General features: G+C 47.3%; 1 pseudogene; it reads left to right on the top strand.

Moving 5' to 3' along the window:
* The first annotated feature begins 6308 nt into the window (after positions 1 to 6308).
* LOC118724865 lies at positions 6309 to 6797 on the top strand (annotated as a pseudogene).
* The last annotated feature ends 10941 nt before the right edge of the window (positions 6798 to 17738 follow it).

Raw genomic sequence — 17738 nt, 5'->3', positions numbered from 1 at the left:
GTGCAGACAAGACAAGAATTTTATAATTTTTCACTATTTTGTTTACTTAATATTTCATAATAAAGTAATTATAAAATACTTTCTTTGTGTTTATTTGATTCCTATTCAAGAGAATTACTTTATATATAGTCAATATAGGCACAGAGTTAAATTTTTTAACATTTTCTAATGGTGGTGTGCCTCGTGATTTTTTTCATGAAACAAGTGTGCCTTTGCCCAAAAAAGGTTGAAAAACACTGTCCTAGGGAAGAGGGGCCGGGAGGAAGAGAAAATGACCGAGTGAAACGAAGGAAGGGTTGGTTGTGTTGACAGCAAACGAGGACCTCAAGCTTTTATTCAGCTAAAGTTTCGTTCCCAAATATACTCCAGTATGTTCAGAAAAGACGTGGAACAATGATGGAGCTTTCCAGAAGCAGCTAACTCTCAGGAGGCCGAGGTGGTCCAGTTCTTCTTCTCACCTCCCCTTCTCTGCTCCCCCCTGCCCCGTCCTCCCCGCCCTCCCACACCCCCCGCCCCTGGACTCCCCTTTAGCCATATTGTCAGAGGAATCGCTGCCCAAGAGGAGGAGGAGTCTGAGCTGGACTTTGCAGGATGCTGAGAATTCTATTCCCTTCTTCCTTTGTGAGCTTATTTATTTACAGGCCTCGGATGTGTTTTAGAGAGAAACATAAAAACCCAATGCAGCCAAGCTGGCCTGGCTCAGAGGTTGAGCGTCGTCCTATGAACCAGGTCATGGTTCAATTCTCCGTCAGGGCACATGCCCGGGTTGCAGGCTCGATCCCCAATCAGGGGAGAGGGGGGTGTAGGAGGCAGCCAATCAATGATTATCTCTCATCATTAATGTCTCTCTCTCTCCCCCCTTCCTTTCTGAAATCAAATATTTTTATTTTTTTAATATATTTTTTATTGATTTTTTACAGAGAGGAAGAGAGAGGGATAGAAAGCTAGAAACATTGATGAGAGAGGCATCGATCAGCTGCCTCTTGCACACCCCCTACTGGGGATATGCCCGCAACCAAGGTACATGCCCTTGACCGGAATCGAACCGAAGACCCTTCAGTCCCCAAGCCGACGCTCTATCCATTGAGCCAAACCGGTCTCGGCTGAAATCAAATATTTTTAAATGCAAGAGAAAGATGATATTCCTCTCTTCTGCTTCCTGTCTCGGACACATTGCTCGTCTCCAGGGGGCCGCCTCAGCAGTAAATCTAGGTTCCTGTGCCCCAGTGCGCCTGCTCAGGACCCTTCTCCAGGGCTTCCGTCCCCGGTGGACACTCAGCTCACTGCCTGCACTGGGCTCTCGCTGGATGCCAAAGCTCGCTGTGTAGCTGTTTTCTGTGTGAATTGTAACATTCTTCCTACTGACAGTGCAGTGGCTAAGACACACTCTGCAGACATCACAGCTCACAAAACACTTACAAAGCATCGGCATCTTTGAGTCACGCATCTCCCTAAATGTGGCTTAGAGATTGCTCTAGGAAAAAATACAGTGGGAAATGCCCTTCAAATACCTAGGAACTATACTTAAAAAAAAAATCAATGTATTAGGCCTCGAAAGGTAGAAAGACGAAAGGATTGCCTCAAGACATTAAATGACTTGTAAAGGTTGTTAGAGGACATTAATTAGTTAAGACCTTATCTAAAAATCTCTACGGGAGAAATGACAAATTTACTCAATACTTAGGAGTCCTAAGAAAGTTTTTATTAAGTGTATGCAAAGACCTACAGAGTCAATTTTCTAATCTTGTGACTCACCTGTAAATAGCAGTTTGCAACCATCTAAAAAATATAAATGCCAAGTGGCTTGGGGCCTTCTAGTAAGTCCTATCTTCCCTAAACCAACAACACTTAGAAGTAAATAATTCATATTTTGCCTCCCTAACCAATGTGTATACTCAGAAAGACTGATAGCATAAATCCAATCCGTGCAATTTACTGTCCACACCCTAGGACAAATAATATTAGAAAATAAACCTTATCTCTGACTGATTTAAATTGACAAATTGAAATAAGTGTATGTGGCAGGGGAACTAAGATTATCAAGGTTTAATATTGTCACTGAGGCTTGCCTCTCACCTGGAGATTACTTATTATGGAAGCATTTTATCCGTGTTTGTGCTGATATTGGACCAGCCTACGTTCAGGGAATGGTCCAAGATGCAGGAAAGGGAAGCACTGGGTGAATGAATGCCACTCCAAGACTGGAGTTGATGGTAATTTAATGACTCCTAGGCAGAGACACTTCAAGTGGGGCCAGCCCTGGCCCCCCCAAACAGGAGGGGTCTTAACCTTAACCCCACTGCAGCCTTTCCACTGGCTCGGTCCCAAAACCAATTTTCGAAACCTTTTACCCCAGGAAGTGCAGGATCGGACCTCAGCCCCACCTCCTGATCTGTACTAACCCCAGAGATGAAGCCTCAGGCCATTGCTATAGGAGTGTATGGTCCCCTTCCCCTGGGCATGATGGGATTGATTCTATGGAGGAGCAATTTGACCCTGAAAGGATTTCAAGTTCTCCCTGGGGTGGTAGATCAGGACTGTCCTGGAGAAGTTAAAGTAAGGGCACAAACCATTAATACTAACCATTATCCTGCAAATAAAGTCTCACACTTTATCTCAGTTACAACCTTTACCTTCAGGCATTAACCATTTTCACAGATGGATCCTGGTGGATCTACTGCAGGAGGGGAACAATGGTCCTTCAAACCCCTTAACTTTCAGCACAACGGGTAGAAATACAAGCTCTTATTTATGCCTTGACAGATTTTGTTATGGAGCCCATCAACCTATATAGTGATAGTGCTTATGTGGTAAATATGGCCAAAATTACAGCTACTATAGGGCACACTAATACAGAGGACATTTTCACTTATTTTTCAGCCTTCAAAAGGTCATCAGTGAACCACAGTTTCCCTGCTTTATCGTTCATATCCAATCTCACTCAGGTCTCCCTGGTCAATGAAGCTACTGATGGCCTCCTTGCTGAAATGCAAGAGGCCACCCCATTTTCTCTTGCCCAGTCCTCCCATGCTTTGCATCATCAAAATGCTGCTTCCTTTCATAAGCAGTTCCTTATTTCTTGGGAGCAAGTTGTCAAATTGTTAAGAGTGCCGTCAGTGTGTAACTCATGGTCCTGTACAATCATTACGGGTTAATCCTAGGGGTCTTAAACCTAATCAAATCTAACAAATGGTTGTCACCACGTCCCGGAGTTTGGTAAGCATTGATGTAGTTGGGTACATGTTAATGTAGATACCTGCTCCCACTTTATCTTTTCGACTCCCCAGACAGGGAAAAGTGCCAAGCACACAATTAACCATTGCTTAGCCGCCTTTGCGGTACTAGGACCTCCCTTAGAGCGAAAAACAAACAATGGACCCGTATATACTAATTCTGCTTTTCAGCACTTTTGTCAGCAATATCAAGTTTATCATAAAACTGGTATCCCTTACAACCCTTAAGGTCAAGCAATAGTGGAAAGAGCCAATTGTACTCTTAAAATGCTATTGCTAAGACAAAAAGGGGGAGACAATGTTCTGTGTCACCTCAAACAAACTCAGTCATGCTCTTTATACTTTAAGTTTTTTGAATTGCCATGCAGAAGGTCATACAGCAGCCGAAAGGCATCGGGCGTTCTGTACAATAGCCTTCTCGGGGTTAGCCCAGTGAAAGGATGCACAAACCAGACAAGTTTTACCAGATTCAGTAATGATGTGGGGAAGAGGCTGTGTTTTGTATCTTTCCAGAAGGAGCAGTAGAGCCAATTTTGGTGCCACGGTGTTACGTGCGTCACCACAACGGACCCAAAGAAGCTCCTTGTCCCATTGTTCCAAAGACTGAGAATTGTCCGATGACAGCAATGTGGAAGAAGAAAACAAACACTACGCAAGGGACCAAAGTGCCAACATAGGGTCAGCTGAAGAAGTTAACAACTAAAGCCTGGCAGATGATAGAAAAGCAAGAAATGGAAGCTACTCCCTCAACCATGTTCCTGGCTATGCTAGCATCAATGAGTTGCCAGTCTTCTGTAAAATCTTGCACAGCCAAATCTGAGGACTCAGAAAATATATTAAAAAAAAAAAAAAAAAAAAAAAAAAAAAAGAAAATATATACCAGCAACAAAAGAAACTTTCATTTAGTAGCTAAAAATGTTAACATGTCTGCAGTTTGATTTCTCTCTTATTGCTGTGTTGCACTGACATTGTTTTGTTATTATGTTAATAGCTAGAGTTTTGCTCTTGATGTTCAAGTTTTAGAATGTTAACATGTCTGTAGTTTGGTTTTTGCCTTGGCATTGTTTTGTTATTGTTTTAATAGTCAGAGCTTTTTTTAATACATACCCATCTTCATGTTAAGTTTTATAATAGTAGCTTAAAAACAAAAGAAGGGGGAGATGCAGGAAGTGGCTATAGGATTAAGCCTAAGACTGACCTGTGGCAGGGCCACAAACAAGTCCCAGCCTGGAGGGCAGAGCTCTCTGAGCCTAATTAAGCCTGACCTGTAGCCCTCCCTAATTCCTTCCTAAGTAGCTATTGGGCTGTGGGAGATGCAACAAGTGTTGCCAAAACAGGAACCTTTGTGTACATGTGAATCCACCCTTGTTTTAATCACACTGTGTAAAATAAATGCCCTGTGTCAGCTCTGGGTCATTGTCTCTCCATCAAAGACAGCTGTCCTACCCCACCCCAGCTTTTTTTTTTCTATCTTTATGTCTGTCTCTTCCTTCCGTTTTCTCAATCCTCAACTGCCCCTATTCAGGAACCGGACTGCTCTCTAGCCGCGCTCAATGTGGAAAAGAGAGATATTTATAGGGGCAGAGCCACCAGGGGACAGAGCCTGAGCAGAACGTTTCTAGGAAAACAAATGGGTTCTGGCCCCCACAGGCCTGCTGAAGGCGGGAGCCCTTGGCATAAAGCAGATCCAACTTCCCTGGGGCAGAGCCATGAACAGGTAGTCTCTGCTAGGAAACCCCATCTTCCAAGCACACCTGGACCTGGCTGCGTGGCCCAGGCTGCGTGGCCCAGGCTGCGAGGCCCAGGCTGTGAGGCCCAGGCTGTGAGGCCCAGGCTGAGGTCCAGGCTGTGAGGCCCAGGCTGTGAGGCCCAGGCTGTGAGGCCCCGCTGGCCGGGTAGTAAGAGAACAGCAGTTTACTGAGTAAGTGCTGCACGCTAGGCTTTGCTCTTCTAACCTGTGAGCATTACAGACACAGGTGCAGCGCCTCGGAACTGGAGTAGATACCCATTGCACATGAATTATAGATGATGGCAAGTCAGAAGGTGGCAGGCGCTTCCTCGCTCCTCCACCCCCACTCTCCGTGAGCTCCTCTGCAGGCATCACAGCTGCGGCTCGGGCTCCAGGCTGGGTTCACTGGGCCCTTCTGTGCTGGAGTCCCCAGGGCCATGGGTGTGCCCCACCGTGCCCCAGAGCCTGTGCACTGGTTAGACACAGGCACGTCTGAATTGCAGTGAGACAAATAATTGCACAAAGCAAGGGCTCTCAAGGTGACGGAGTGAGAGGAGGCAGGTGAAAGAAACGTGCTGGGAGAGGCTGGGAGAGGCTGGGAGAGGCTGGGAGGGGCAGCTGGGCTTGGGGGAAATAACTGTGAGACATGACGAACTGCAAGTAAACAAGGGAGGAGGCCCCTGTGTGAGCTGGAAGGTTCAGGGCCCTCCAGAGTGTGGTTAGACGGTGGCCTCGCATCTAGATGAAGGAGCCCTGGAGCTAACGATACTTTTTTTTTTTTTTTGAGACATTGGGGGGAGGGGGGTGATTAGCTCCTTGCTGGGGGTCTAACCGCCTAGAGGTATAAATCCTCTAAACCCCCAAATATTGGGGCACTCAGTTCAGTCTCAGCCAGCTGAGCGGCCACTCAGGACTTCTCTGAGTGCACTGCTTACCTACAGGCAAATCCTTGCCTGCTTTTGCTGTCATTTCTCTACTGTCTCTTGTTTGAATTCATTCTTAAAGCAAGACGAGAACTGGGGGTGCAGGGCACTGTCTGGCCAGAGATCACCTGGTCTACCGCCGACCAAAGGAACCTGAGAGTCAGAGTCCCAACCTCCTCCTGGCCATGTGGAGGGTCCTCGCCAGGCCCGATGGGAGGACCTCTGACCTAAGGCTACAGGCCCTGGAGACTTAGGAAGGAAGGGTTCAGAGTCCACCTGCCCAAGAGCTAGAAAGCCAAAGCCGTGGGCTGGAGAGTGATGTTCACATGGGCGGGTGAGGACGGTCTCCCAAATCTAAAGGGGGAGATCTGTGGCCATCCATGGTAAAGTCCCCCGGGACCAAAATCCCCAAGGCCCGAGGCCATGGGGGTAGAGAGAACTGACCGGTGCCAAGCCAGCTGGGTGGGCCGTGAGGATGTGACAGGTTATGATCCAACCTTCGAGGATTCCTCCAGAAATCAGTGCATGATAGATGGCAGAGCAGCCTGGCTCGGTATTCTAGCCACCACAGAACAAGAGGAGACGGAGCTGGAAGAGAACAGCCTGTGAGAGCTGGTGAGCGTTTCCCCGGGCTTCCAGTCACAGAGAGGCAGTGGGAAGGACTCTTTCAGTTTCAAAGACAGGTTCTCTGAGACAAGGATGGAGATGAGTTCCCGGTGATTTTAACTGGTAACTAAGCAGACCTGGACCATGGAAGACAGTTGGCACAGCAGCTAGCAGGACACCTGGAGATGACTCCCAGTTATGATAAAATCTCAAGAGCAAGAACATCCTCCTTCACCAGAACCAACGGAAAGAGAAGGTAAGAAAGGCTGCCGCTGTGTTGTTTTCCAAGAACCCCTTGAGTTTTAGCTGCCAGCTGCCAGGGAAAGCTCGTACCTTCTCCTCTCCTTACGGTTCCGTCACGTTGGTACCATTCTAGGCTCGGACAAATGACCGCCTGGTAGCCTCAGACCAAGAAGCTGGTTGATCCTTTCCATGAAGCTAATCCTCGGGTCCTCTCAAGACACATCTGAAGGGAATACTAAGGCTGCTCCTAAGATGACCTGATTGCTCTGAAATATATATCTTTCTGCACATGCATTCTTTTCTAAGAGCTAATTTAAAAATATATATATATTATTTATTTTTTACAGAGAGGAAGGGAGAGGGATAAACAGCTGAAATATTGATCAGCTGCCTCTTGCACACCCGCTACTGGGGATGAGCACGCAACCAAGGTACATGCCCTTGACCTGAATCAAACCTGGGACCTTTCAGTCCGCAGGCCGATGCTCTATCCACTGAGCCAAACAGGTTAGGGCAAGAACTTATTTCGAACAGGGATGGATCTGATTTGGAACCTAAGCTGTTTGCCAAGCTGGAATCACAGATTTTGAAATAACTGTGAACTTCTGGTGTCGGATTGCCCACTGTTACTCTAAATAAAAACAAATATAGGAAGGTGTGTGTGTTTCCATGTGAATTGTCGCCTGTCTCTAAAACTTCTGATGTCACCTTCAGCTCCCTTAACCACACTGCACTGAACCCTCAAAAATGAGACAGCTCAGGCCTTTACTGATGTGACAACCTTTTCCGGTGGCTGAAATACCAAAGTACTCATTGTAGTTATCAATTTTAAAAAGCTTTAAAAAGCTTTTATTACTCCTACTCTTAAAGATGAGACTATTCTATGTGGCCAAATATTTGGACTCATTCTGAACTTATTGTTCTTGGTTTTCTAATTCCAATTTATGTCTGTCTTTCTTCTTAAGTATTTTTAGGTAAGGCATTAAATAAAACTAAAACTGATTTTGTTTATAATACAAAATATGGAATTGATCTTCAGGGTCAGAGATGCTCTGTGCTTTTCTACATTATATTTGCTTCCACAGCATACCTGTGTCTAGGTAAGGCTAAGCATTTAATTCTCACTGTTCACTTTTAAAGGACAAAGAAAGAAGTGAAAACCACAGAAACATGGGTGGAACATGATTGCTGCTCGGGTCCTGGCCAGTCCCACCCTTGGCCTGTCCCCGAGCTACCGGAGAACCCTTCCCCAGGGAGGACAGCGGGACGAGGATCTGCAATCACCTTCAACGCCCTCCCAGGCACCGACTCCCATAGAAGGTAGTGTAACACTTCAAACTGACCATCAGTGTCACTGCGGGTGGCTTCTGATTTTCTCTTTAATTCTGTGGATTGTGTCTAAACAACTCAAAAGCATGTCCCTGGTTTTGCGATACTAAGTGGTATTGAACATGTGCATCAGCCCCAGCGGGTTTATAAAGCATTAGGTGCTGGAATTAAAATTGACCTGTGATCACACATACGAAAAATTATAACAACAAACAGAACTTCAAAAGATAGCATCAAGAACGTTCCAAGGCTCACAGACTGGGAGACTATGTATTTGTCCTATCTAAATCTGGAAAAGGACTATTATCCAGAATAAATCAACAACTTCTATGAATCAACAAGGAAAGGCAAATATATATATATTTTTTTTAATGAATTGGAAGCAGATATGTCAGAAAAGGTAATCTAAATGGCCAAAACCCAAGTGACATGGACAGCCATTAGGGAAATGCAAAGAAAGCCCAATGAAATACCCCCACCACCCACAGAAGGGCAGAAATAAAGTAGGTGGCGATGCCACGTGCTCCCAACACTCCGGAAAGCTGTGTGTGTACTATGGCAGCATCTCCTACAGTAAAGACAGGCTGTGGCCAGCGCACCACTCCTGGGCACCAACCCAACATAAGAGATCACTTAGGTCCACCAGGGCTCATGGCCAGGAGCCCTCGGAGCACACTGCTCATAATAATGAAAACCTATGAGGTCAGCTGTGGTCCAATCAGGAGAGAGAAACCACACAGACATTTGAACAGGGAATGTTTCATATAAAGAATCATTCACTTTAATGAGAGATTCCAGGGACAAGAGATCAGCGGTCAGAAGTAAAGAGAACTCAAAATACAGGAATGGCAGATCTGAGGGGAAGCCACCGCCCCTCACACTGAGGATGAATACTCATACCCCAGAGAAAGCACCCTCCCCAGGGCCGAGGTCCAGACCTCGTCAAGGGCACAGCACGGCCCACCGACAGACGAGAAGTCCCTGTGGGGCTGGAGCCATTTTCACTGAGCAATCAAAAATCCAATTTGGAGCTAAAAGGCAATCGATTGAGAGATTGCACAATACAAACAAGACATTTCCATCGATGGCAGAATGGACCAATGAAATGTTCCAAAGCCATAAACACAAAACCAAACAAAATCTGTTGACCTAGCCACCACATGGCCCTCTGACAGACATGTGTGGCGTGAAGAGAGCTAGATGTGAAAGAGTCTGTATTAAACACTTCCATTTCAGTGAAGTGGAAAACCAGGCGAAGTTTCAATGATGACGGGAGTCAGAGGAGCTGGGACCTTTGGTGTGGGTGGGGGATCATGGACCAGGAAAGAGAGCAAGAACCCTTGTGGGGAGCTGGATACATTCTATTATTCTATTTTTTTTTTTTTTTTTAGAGGGAGGGAAGAGAGAGATAGAAACATCAATGATGAAAGACAATCATGGATCAGCTGCCTCCTGCATGCCTCCCCTCTACCCCCCACTGTGGATCGAGCCTGCAACCCAGGTGTAGAAAGCCCCTGGTTAGGCATATGGGCATTTCTTTATATTGTCAGCTGAATCCAGGGCGGTAGGCAATACCGCGTGTTGGAAACATGTTCTGCCAAAAGGCAGAAGTGTTGTCAGCTTGACCTTCATTTCTGCCCAGGTGCTGGGGAAGGGGAGGGCGCTTGATTATGTAAATCCAGCCAAGCACCAGGAATGAATAGGACTCAGGCCCACCCAAGAATGCAAATAATCTCCTTTGTCTTGACTTTCAGTAAAACTTTCTGGTATGTGGGGTATAAAATAAACACGCAGCATCGGCTCTGGGTCTCTGTCTCTCCATCAGAAGAGGACAGCTGTCCCACCGGGTCCCAGCTCTTTCCTTCCATCTCTGTGTCTGTCTCTCATTTTCTCAGTCCCCAGCCACCTCTACTCAGGAACTGGACCGTGCTCTAGCCGCGCTGGACGCGGAAAGGAGAGAAATACTTACACCAGGCATGTGCCCTCGGCCAGAATCAAACCTGGGACCCTTCTGTCTGCAGGCTGACCCTCTATCCATTGAGCCACACCAGCTAGGGCTTATTCTATTCTTTTTTTAAATATATTTTATTGATTTTTTACAGAGAGGAAAAGAGAGGGATAGAGAGCTAGAAACATCGATGAGAGAGAAACATTGACCAGCTGCCTCTTGCACACCCTCTATCGGGGATGGGCCCGCAACCACTGTACATGCCCTTGACCGGAATCGAACCTGGGACCCTTCAGTCCGCAGGCCGATGCTCTATCCACTGAGCCAAACTGGTTTCAGCATATATTCTATTCTTGATCTGGATGGTGGTTACGTGTTACATGTGGGTGTAGACACGTTAGCATTTCTTGAGCCATATAGCTAAGTTCTGTACATTCTGCTGTAAGTTATACCACGCTGATATTTTTTAAAATATTTCAATTAAAAATAAACCTCTAAAAAAAAAAAGCGTTATTTCTGTGGAATTGCCCCAACTTAGGTGAGCACACATTTGATGATTTTTTTTTTTTTTTTTTTTGCACAATGCATTTCAGAGCCTGTGTATCACAGCCCAGACCAGACCTATTCAGTGCCCAGGTCTCACTTTGTAAAGGGACTGAGTGGGGTCAGTGCCATGGGAAGACACACGCAGCTCGGTCGCAGTAGTGGTGTGGTTTGGCACCGGACCTGTGTCCTATCTCCCCTGGGTATTCCACCTCCCGCACAGGGGGCTGGAAGGCACCGGGTGCCAGGCAGTAGTTACTCGGTCTGGTCCTAGCCGGTTTGGCTCTGTGAATAGAGTATGGACCCACGGCCTGAAGTTGGGTTCGATTCCAGTCAAGGACGCGCACCTTGGTTGCAGGTTCCCCAGCCCTGGTCAGGGTGCGTGCAGGAGGCAACCAATCAATGTGTCTCTCCCACATCAATATTTCTCTCTCTCTCCCCCCGCCCCCTTCAAATCTCTCTAAAAGTCAAGGGGAAAGTATCCTCGGGTGAAGACGAACAACAACAAAATTCCTGTCTGACTTCTGACCAGACTGTGCCCCTTAGTAGGCTGGGTGGCACTCGGTGGTGTCAACTCGGTTCTTCCCTTCAAGTCCCACCTTGCTAGAGCATTCTGCCCACGTGGTCCCAGTCACTGTCCACAGGGTGACCCGAACCCCAAGGAGAGCGGGAAGCATGGTCTGCAAGTTGCCCCGAGAGCCTCCCTCCTGGCGGTGGCTCATGGCCAGGCCACACCTGCAGAGCCGGAGGAGAGGGAACACAGTCCGGGGCCACCAGAGAAGAGCGGGTGACCTCTTGGAGAGCAGCAAGAGGGACAGAATGGGGCCTCCTCCGGTTTGCTGGGGGAGTAACTTCTCCCACAGGCAGTGAAGGAGCCGCCAACCCTATATCACCGGTCTTTCCCCGCCCCCCCGCCCCACCCCCCAATGGAGCCAATTCCTGTTTTAATTGGGGTGGACTTTTTTTTTTCTTCTTTTTATTGATTATGGTCTCACATAATTGTCATTCCCCCATTCCCATCCCAAACCCCTCCCTAGATATGCCCCCCCCAACCCCCGTTGTCCCTGGCCACTGGCCAGGCCCATATGTATGCACACAAGTCCTTTGGTTGATCTCTTCCCCTTACCCCCATCCTCCCTTACTTTCCCTCTGAGGTTTGAGAGTCTGATCGCTGCTTCTCTTTCTCTGGGTCTGTTTGTGTTGTTCATTATTTATTCTAGATGTGTGAGATCATGTGATCCAAGAAATACCCTTGTAAGAACCTAAACTGCAACAAGCCATAATGGTTATGCTGAGAGGCAAATGAGTCAGTCTGTAGTGAGTTCCTTTCTGGGCCAACAGTTCTTTTGCGTCCCAATTTCAATGCCAGATAGTTCCTTATGTGTACATGCCAGCAATGATATTTCAGATCTGGTTGGTGACGGGTCTTATTTTTTTAATATTTTGTTATTGATTTCAGAGAAGAAGGAAGAGGGAGCAAGAGATAGGAACATCAATGATGAGCAAATCAGCTGCTTCCCACAACCACCCTACTAGAGATGTATCCTGTAACCCGGGCATGTGCCCTGACCGGGAACTGAACCGTGACCTCCTGGTTCATGGTCAATGCTCAACCCCTGAGCCATGCCGGCCGAACTATATGACGGATCTTTTGAACACAGTTCATAAAACAAAACTGCTTAGCCAAGAGCAGTGAAATAGGATTACAGAGAAAATCAGCTAGGTTGAAATAAAGCTACCAAGATGCTTTCGGAGTCCGCCGGGGTACTGTTCTGTGCCGAGCGCACGTCTGCACCCACGTATCCAATCATGACCCCCAGCTCCACGTCTAGCCTCCACCGCGCTTTGAAGGCAGAAGAGCTGTGTCCACATTTAGAAACGCCCACAACTATAGTGATGTGAAATGCCGGGGGCTTCTCCCACTACTGTGTGGGCCCGTGCCTGTTATGGGCTGGCCATGTCCCCGTGAATTCATATGTTGGAGCCCTAAAGCCCAGGACCTCTGTCTGAGACCTTTATGTGGAGGTCAGAAGTTGGCCAAGTCATGTGATGATGAAGGCTGAGATAGAGGCGATGCTCCCACAAGTTGAAGAACTTCAAGATGGCCAGCAACCACCGTAAGCTGGGGGAGAGGATAGGACAGAGGCTCCGTCACAGCCTCTGGAGGAGCCAGCCCTGCCCACACCTTGGGCTTGGACCTCCACCCTCCAGACTGTGAGGCAACAAAAACCTGGTGCCTAGGCCCACAGTGGGTAGCGCTGTGCAGCCCAGGAACCGGCTGCAGGGCCCGCAGTGATGATGGCAGAGGTGGGAGACTTCAGCTAAAGTAGGGGTGTCGAACTCAATCAGAGAAGGGGCCAAAATCTAAAATCCAGCCTAAATCGCAGGCCGAATGGTTTACTCAACAGTCATAAACTGTCATTGTGATGGAAACGCAGCGGAGTGCAGTGATGACAGCGCGGTTCGGGCCACATTGCAAGGCCTGGCGGGACGGATTTGGCCCGCGGGCCTTGTGTTTGACACATGTGAGCTAAAGGTTCGCAAGTAAGACTGTAATTGTCTCTCATCTAAGGCGTCAGACCCCAGTTACTCCTCCCCTGGCATCTGGCATCGTCTCCAGTCCCCTCGCCTGATGCTCACACTCCAACACCAAGGGCGGCAGCGAATGGAGGGGCAGGAAGACAGTGTGGACATCTCCTCCCACCTACCCCCCTCCACCACTTGCCCCACCTCTGCTCAGCTAGCCCTAGCCTACCCCTCCCTGTCCAGCACTTTATCTACTCGTCCCACCCACTGAGTGGTGTTTTACCAATCCCCTTAATGGGATCAGAGTTTATTCTTTCTTTGTACAAACCTCACTAGCAGACTACCGTCCGCCTTTCCTCCGGAGGTAACACCGGGAGGACAGAGCGTTCTTTTCTGTGCTGTTCGCCGTGGTAGGGTCCCAGCGTACAGGAACTGGGCACCCAGAGGCCCCAAGGACAGTCCTGAATGGCCATGGAGGCGCCCCCGGCTCCAGAAGCAGGAGCGGGGCTCCGTGCAGGGACTACATCGTCCTACAGGCGGACAAAGGCCTGTTTCACGCGGCCCCGCCTCGGGATGGAGCTGCCGTGGAAAACTTTCCCGTGCACTTGGTATTTCTGCTGTATGTCCATCTCATAAGACTCCAATTACTTCTTGGCAGAAACAGAGCCCAGCTTACATCAACAGAAGAGGAAGCAACATCAAAATATGAGTTCCGCCCACTGTTCACACCGAGGAGGCCAGCCGGTTATTAGAGGCAAAGCTTCGGCCACAGTGGTGAGTGTTCAGAAACACGCTGAGTTCAGAAATACAGAGGATCTCTGAACGCATAATCCTCTGGCCACTCACTGTATTTACTTTATAATAAAAGGCTAATATGCAAATTGTCCCCTTGACCAGGAGTTCCACCAGCAGGCAGGCCGGCCAACCACCCATGTCCCCTCCCCCTGGTCAGGCTGACCAGACCCCACCCATGCACGAATTTTTTATGTATATCCATGTGTTTCTCTCACAGTAGTATTTTTCTCTGTCTTTCCCTCTCTCCTCCACGCTCTCTAAAAATCAATGGAAAAATATCCTCGGGTTAGGATTTAAAAAAAAAAAAAAAACAGGATAGAAGATCACCTTTGTTCAGAAAATAGCGCATACACAAGAGCAAAGCACAGCTGGCCAGGCGCAGACTTCAAATTCACATGTTTGTCCATTGCCGAAATGACGCTCAGAAGCCGCTAAACCTCCACAGATCCATCTGCCTCACATGCTCCCCGTGGCTAAGATCATCACAGAGAATGTGAACAAAACCAAGACACTGGTGTTCAGAACAATCCCTCACCAACACATGGGTTTGCTGTGGAATCTGCTTCCAGCTCACTCCCATTCCCTCCAATCAAAGCTGACTAAGAGAACACAGCTCTCACTCAAGACAGCTTTGGCAGAAAAACCATAGTTTTTAATGTGAAATGATTCACAGTGAAAATGTGATGCTTCTTAAAAGCTCGTTAAAACGGTTAAAAAAACGCTGGGGGGGTCCGCTGTCGCACTTACCAATCTTTTCGCTGGTATCTGGCTGTGAGGGCAGCTGTTCCAGAACAAGCTGGGGCCGTTTTCCTATGAAACTAAAGCTGTCGAGCCCCACAAATCTTACTGAGAATATATTCTACCAATAAAAAGAACAGAACCTATCAATTGGAGAAACGAGAACTCAAAGTTAGACAAAAGTAAGTGACTTCTAAGCATCACTTTCAAACCCTCATTTTGTTTTCAAAGCAGCATTTCCACTATTCTAACTGCATGCACTTCTGAATAGCAATGTAGTGTGCACAGACTTAAGAGGAAAACAATAAGCCACCATCCTGGCCACACAGCAATAAAACTAGAAATTAACACCAATTTTTATTAAGATCATAAAAAGCTCAACCGCTTAGAAATAACGTATGAGATATTAAATATGCAACAACCGATTACTTATAAAACAGATGAAAACACTAGATACAACTTTTCAGGATGTGTTCAAAGCTGCTTTTACCGGCAAATGCATAGTCTTAAATGTTTTCATTATTAAAGAAAAGAAAGAAAACAATTAAGCCCTCAAAGAATTTTAGAAACAAAAAAAATTATAGAAAATAGGAATAAAAAATTAAACGCAGGATTAAATTTCTTTAAACATTAGAACGAAATATTGCTGATAGATATGCACATACCCGCTCTTCAAAATGGGCTAAGCTCTAACATATCCCATAAATACAGAAAGGAGGCAGAAGAAAACTAAAATGAGAATTGGACGTGAGAAATGCTACATAGAGAAGATAATCAAGATGCTAAGAGTCCTGTGTTTGGAACCCAAGGGAACTGGGTCAGATCCTAAGTCTGACACTTGTTAGCTATGCGACCATAGGCATACGTGCCTTCTTAAAACAATTTCCTCTATTCAAGAAGAATGGAAAGCTTTTAAAATGAGAAAACAACACTAACTACCTCCTAAAGTTTTTGTGGAAGTCAAATAAGTGCTCTGTGGGTCCCAGGAACCAGTAAGCTCCCGGGCAATAGTCGATCATTCCTAAGAGTTCTATGATGTTCGTTTGCATGGTCCATGAGGTCCTACAGTCCCCCCTGACATAGACTCTGGATCCAATCCCTTGACTTGGTCTCATTGGGTCCACTGTGCAAGGTAACACTGGTGATTTCGTCTTCAAAATAATGCCATTTATAAAAACCTGTTTTGCTCAGTGGATAGAGCATCAGCCTGTGGACTGAAGGGTCCCAGGTTCGATTCCGGTCAAGGGCATGTACCTTGGTTGCAGGCACATCCCCAGTGGGAAATGTGCAGGAGGCAACTGATCGATGTTTCTAACTCTATCTCTCTCTCTTCCTCTCTGTAAAAAAAATAAATAAATAAAGTATATATTTTTTAAACTGATTTTTTTAATGGACAAAGGACTTAACAGCTATTAATCCCCGGACAGTAGGGGGCGCGGAGGGGAGCGGGGAGGGGGGGGGGGGACAGGGGAGAGGCTGACAGGACCACACAGTGTTCGGAGGCCATGAAACCAGGATGCAGTCCTGGCAGAAAGTCAAGTAGAAATTTGATCAGAAGCCCAGCCCAACAGTCACATAAGCATCCAGGGGAGGCAGAGGTTCCCTGCGACAGGGGCGCCTGGCTCGGAGCCCGGGGCCAACGCCATGGCCAGGAAGGAGGTGTGCAGCCCTCCAGCCCAGCCAGCACTGGGCTGGGCTGGCCCGAGTCGGCAGCTGGAAGTGCCGGACAGGAAAGGATGAAGACAGTCCCCCGTGTGGCCAGGGATGTAGAATCTCATAAAATCCAAAATAAAACGGCGGCCCTTGTTTATTCAAAACACCTCCCGAGAAGCCCTACAAAAGGAGGGGTGCCCGAGGCCTGCGAAAACCTTTGCAAAGAGCATCCAGTCCTCGTCCATCTGCTGAGTGATGCCTTAGGGAAATAGGTGTACCCCCGAGTTGCATTTCCAGGAGCTAAATTGTCAACGTGCCCTAACCAGTTTGGCTCAGTGGGTAGAGCGTCGGTCTGCGGGACTGAAAGGTTCCAGGTTCGATTCCGGTCAAGGGCATGTACCTTGGTTGCGGGCACATCCCCAGTGCGGGGTGTGCAGGAGGCAGCTGATCGATGTTTCCAGCTCTCTATCCCTCTCCCACTCTGTAAAAAATCAATAAAATATATATTTTTTTAAATAAATAAAAATTGTCAATACACCTTATAGTAAGATCCTTGCTGCACACATCTGGGCTTAATTATGTCTTTTTTTTTTTAATATTTTATTGATTTTTCACAGAGAGGAAGAGAGAGGGATAGAGAGTTAGAAACATCGATGAGAGAAAAACATCGATCAGCTGCTCTTGCACATCCCCTATTGGGGATGTGCCCACAACCAAGGTACATGCCCTTGACTGGAATCAAACCTGGGACCTTTCAGTCCGCAGGCTGACTCTCTATCCACTGAGCCAAACCAGTTTCGGCTAATTATGTCTTAACTTCCCTAATGAAAGACCTGATTAAGATGAACTGACTTGAAAACAGAAGTATACGATTGAGTAACCGCTGGGCATGCACCTGAGAGCAATGCAAAACACTGACTGTAAGCTGTCATTGAAAAGCATTAAATGTAAACTGTAATTGCTATGCAGCCATTCCTTAAAAGGAAGACACCCATTTTCTTACCAGGCTGTACTACATCCCCAGGATCTGCGTCTCTTACAGCTGGAGGTTGGTACCTTTCAACCCCTTCACCCATTTTGCCCACCCAACCCCGGCCTCTGGTCACCACCCATCTGTCCTCCGCATCTGGGAGTTCAGCGGTGTCTGGTCTTGCTAGACTCCACACGTAAGTAAGATGTCCCGTATCTGCCTTCCTCTGTCTGACTTACCGAGAGGAAAGTATCGCGTTCTCCCTCTGAAGCAATCTGCATGTGGCTTGTACCTGTTACAGAAGAAATGCCATACAAGGCGGGCAGGCAGGAGACTATAGAGCGTCTCTGAAGTAGTTTATCACTTGTCAGGATGGGCAGAATAAAGGCGCATTTCCCTGCCAATGGGAATCCACCACCAGCAGCCTTCCCCGCCCCCAGCACTCACAGGAACCTGACCCTCTGCAGATCCTCTCCTCGCTAAACTCTCCTCCTTCTGACCA

The sequence above is a fragment of the Pipistrellus kuhlii genome, unplaced genomic scaffold (genome assembly GCF_014108245.1).
Source record: "Pipistrellus kuhlii isolate mPipKuh1 unplaced genomic scaffold, mPipKuh1.p scaffold_m20_p_2, whole genome shotgun sequence".
In the NCBI taxonomy this organism is placed as follows: domain Eukaryota; kingdom Metazoa; phylum Chordata; class Mammalia; order Chiroptera; family Vespertilionidae; genus Pipistrellus; species Pipistrellus kuhlii.
The sequence above is the reverse complement of the archived record's forward strand: the minus strand, read 5'-3'. Positions and strand labels throughout refer to the sequence as shown.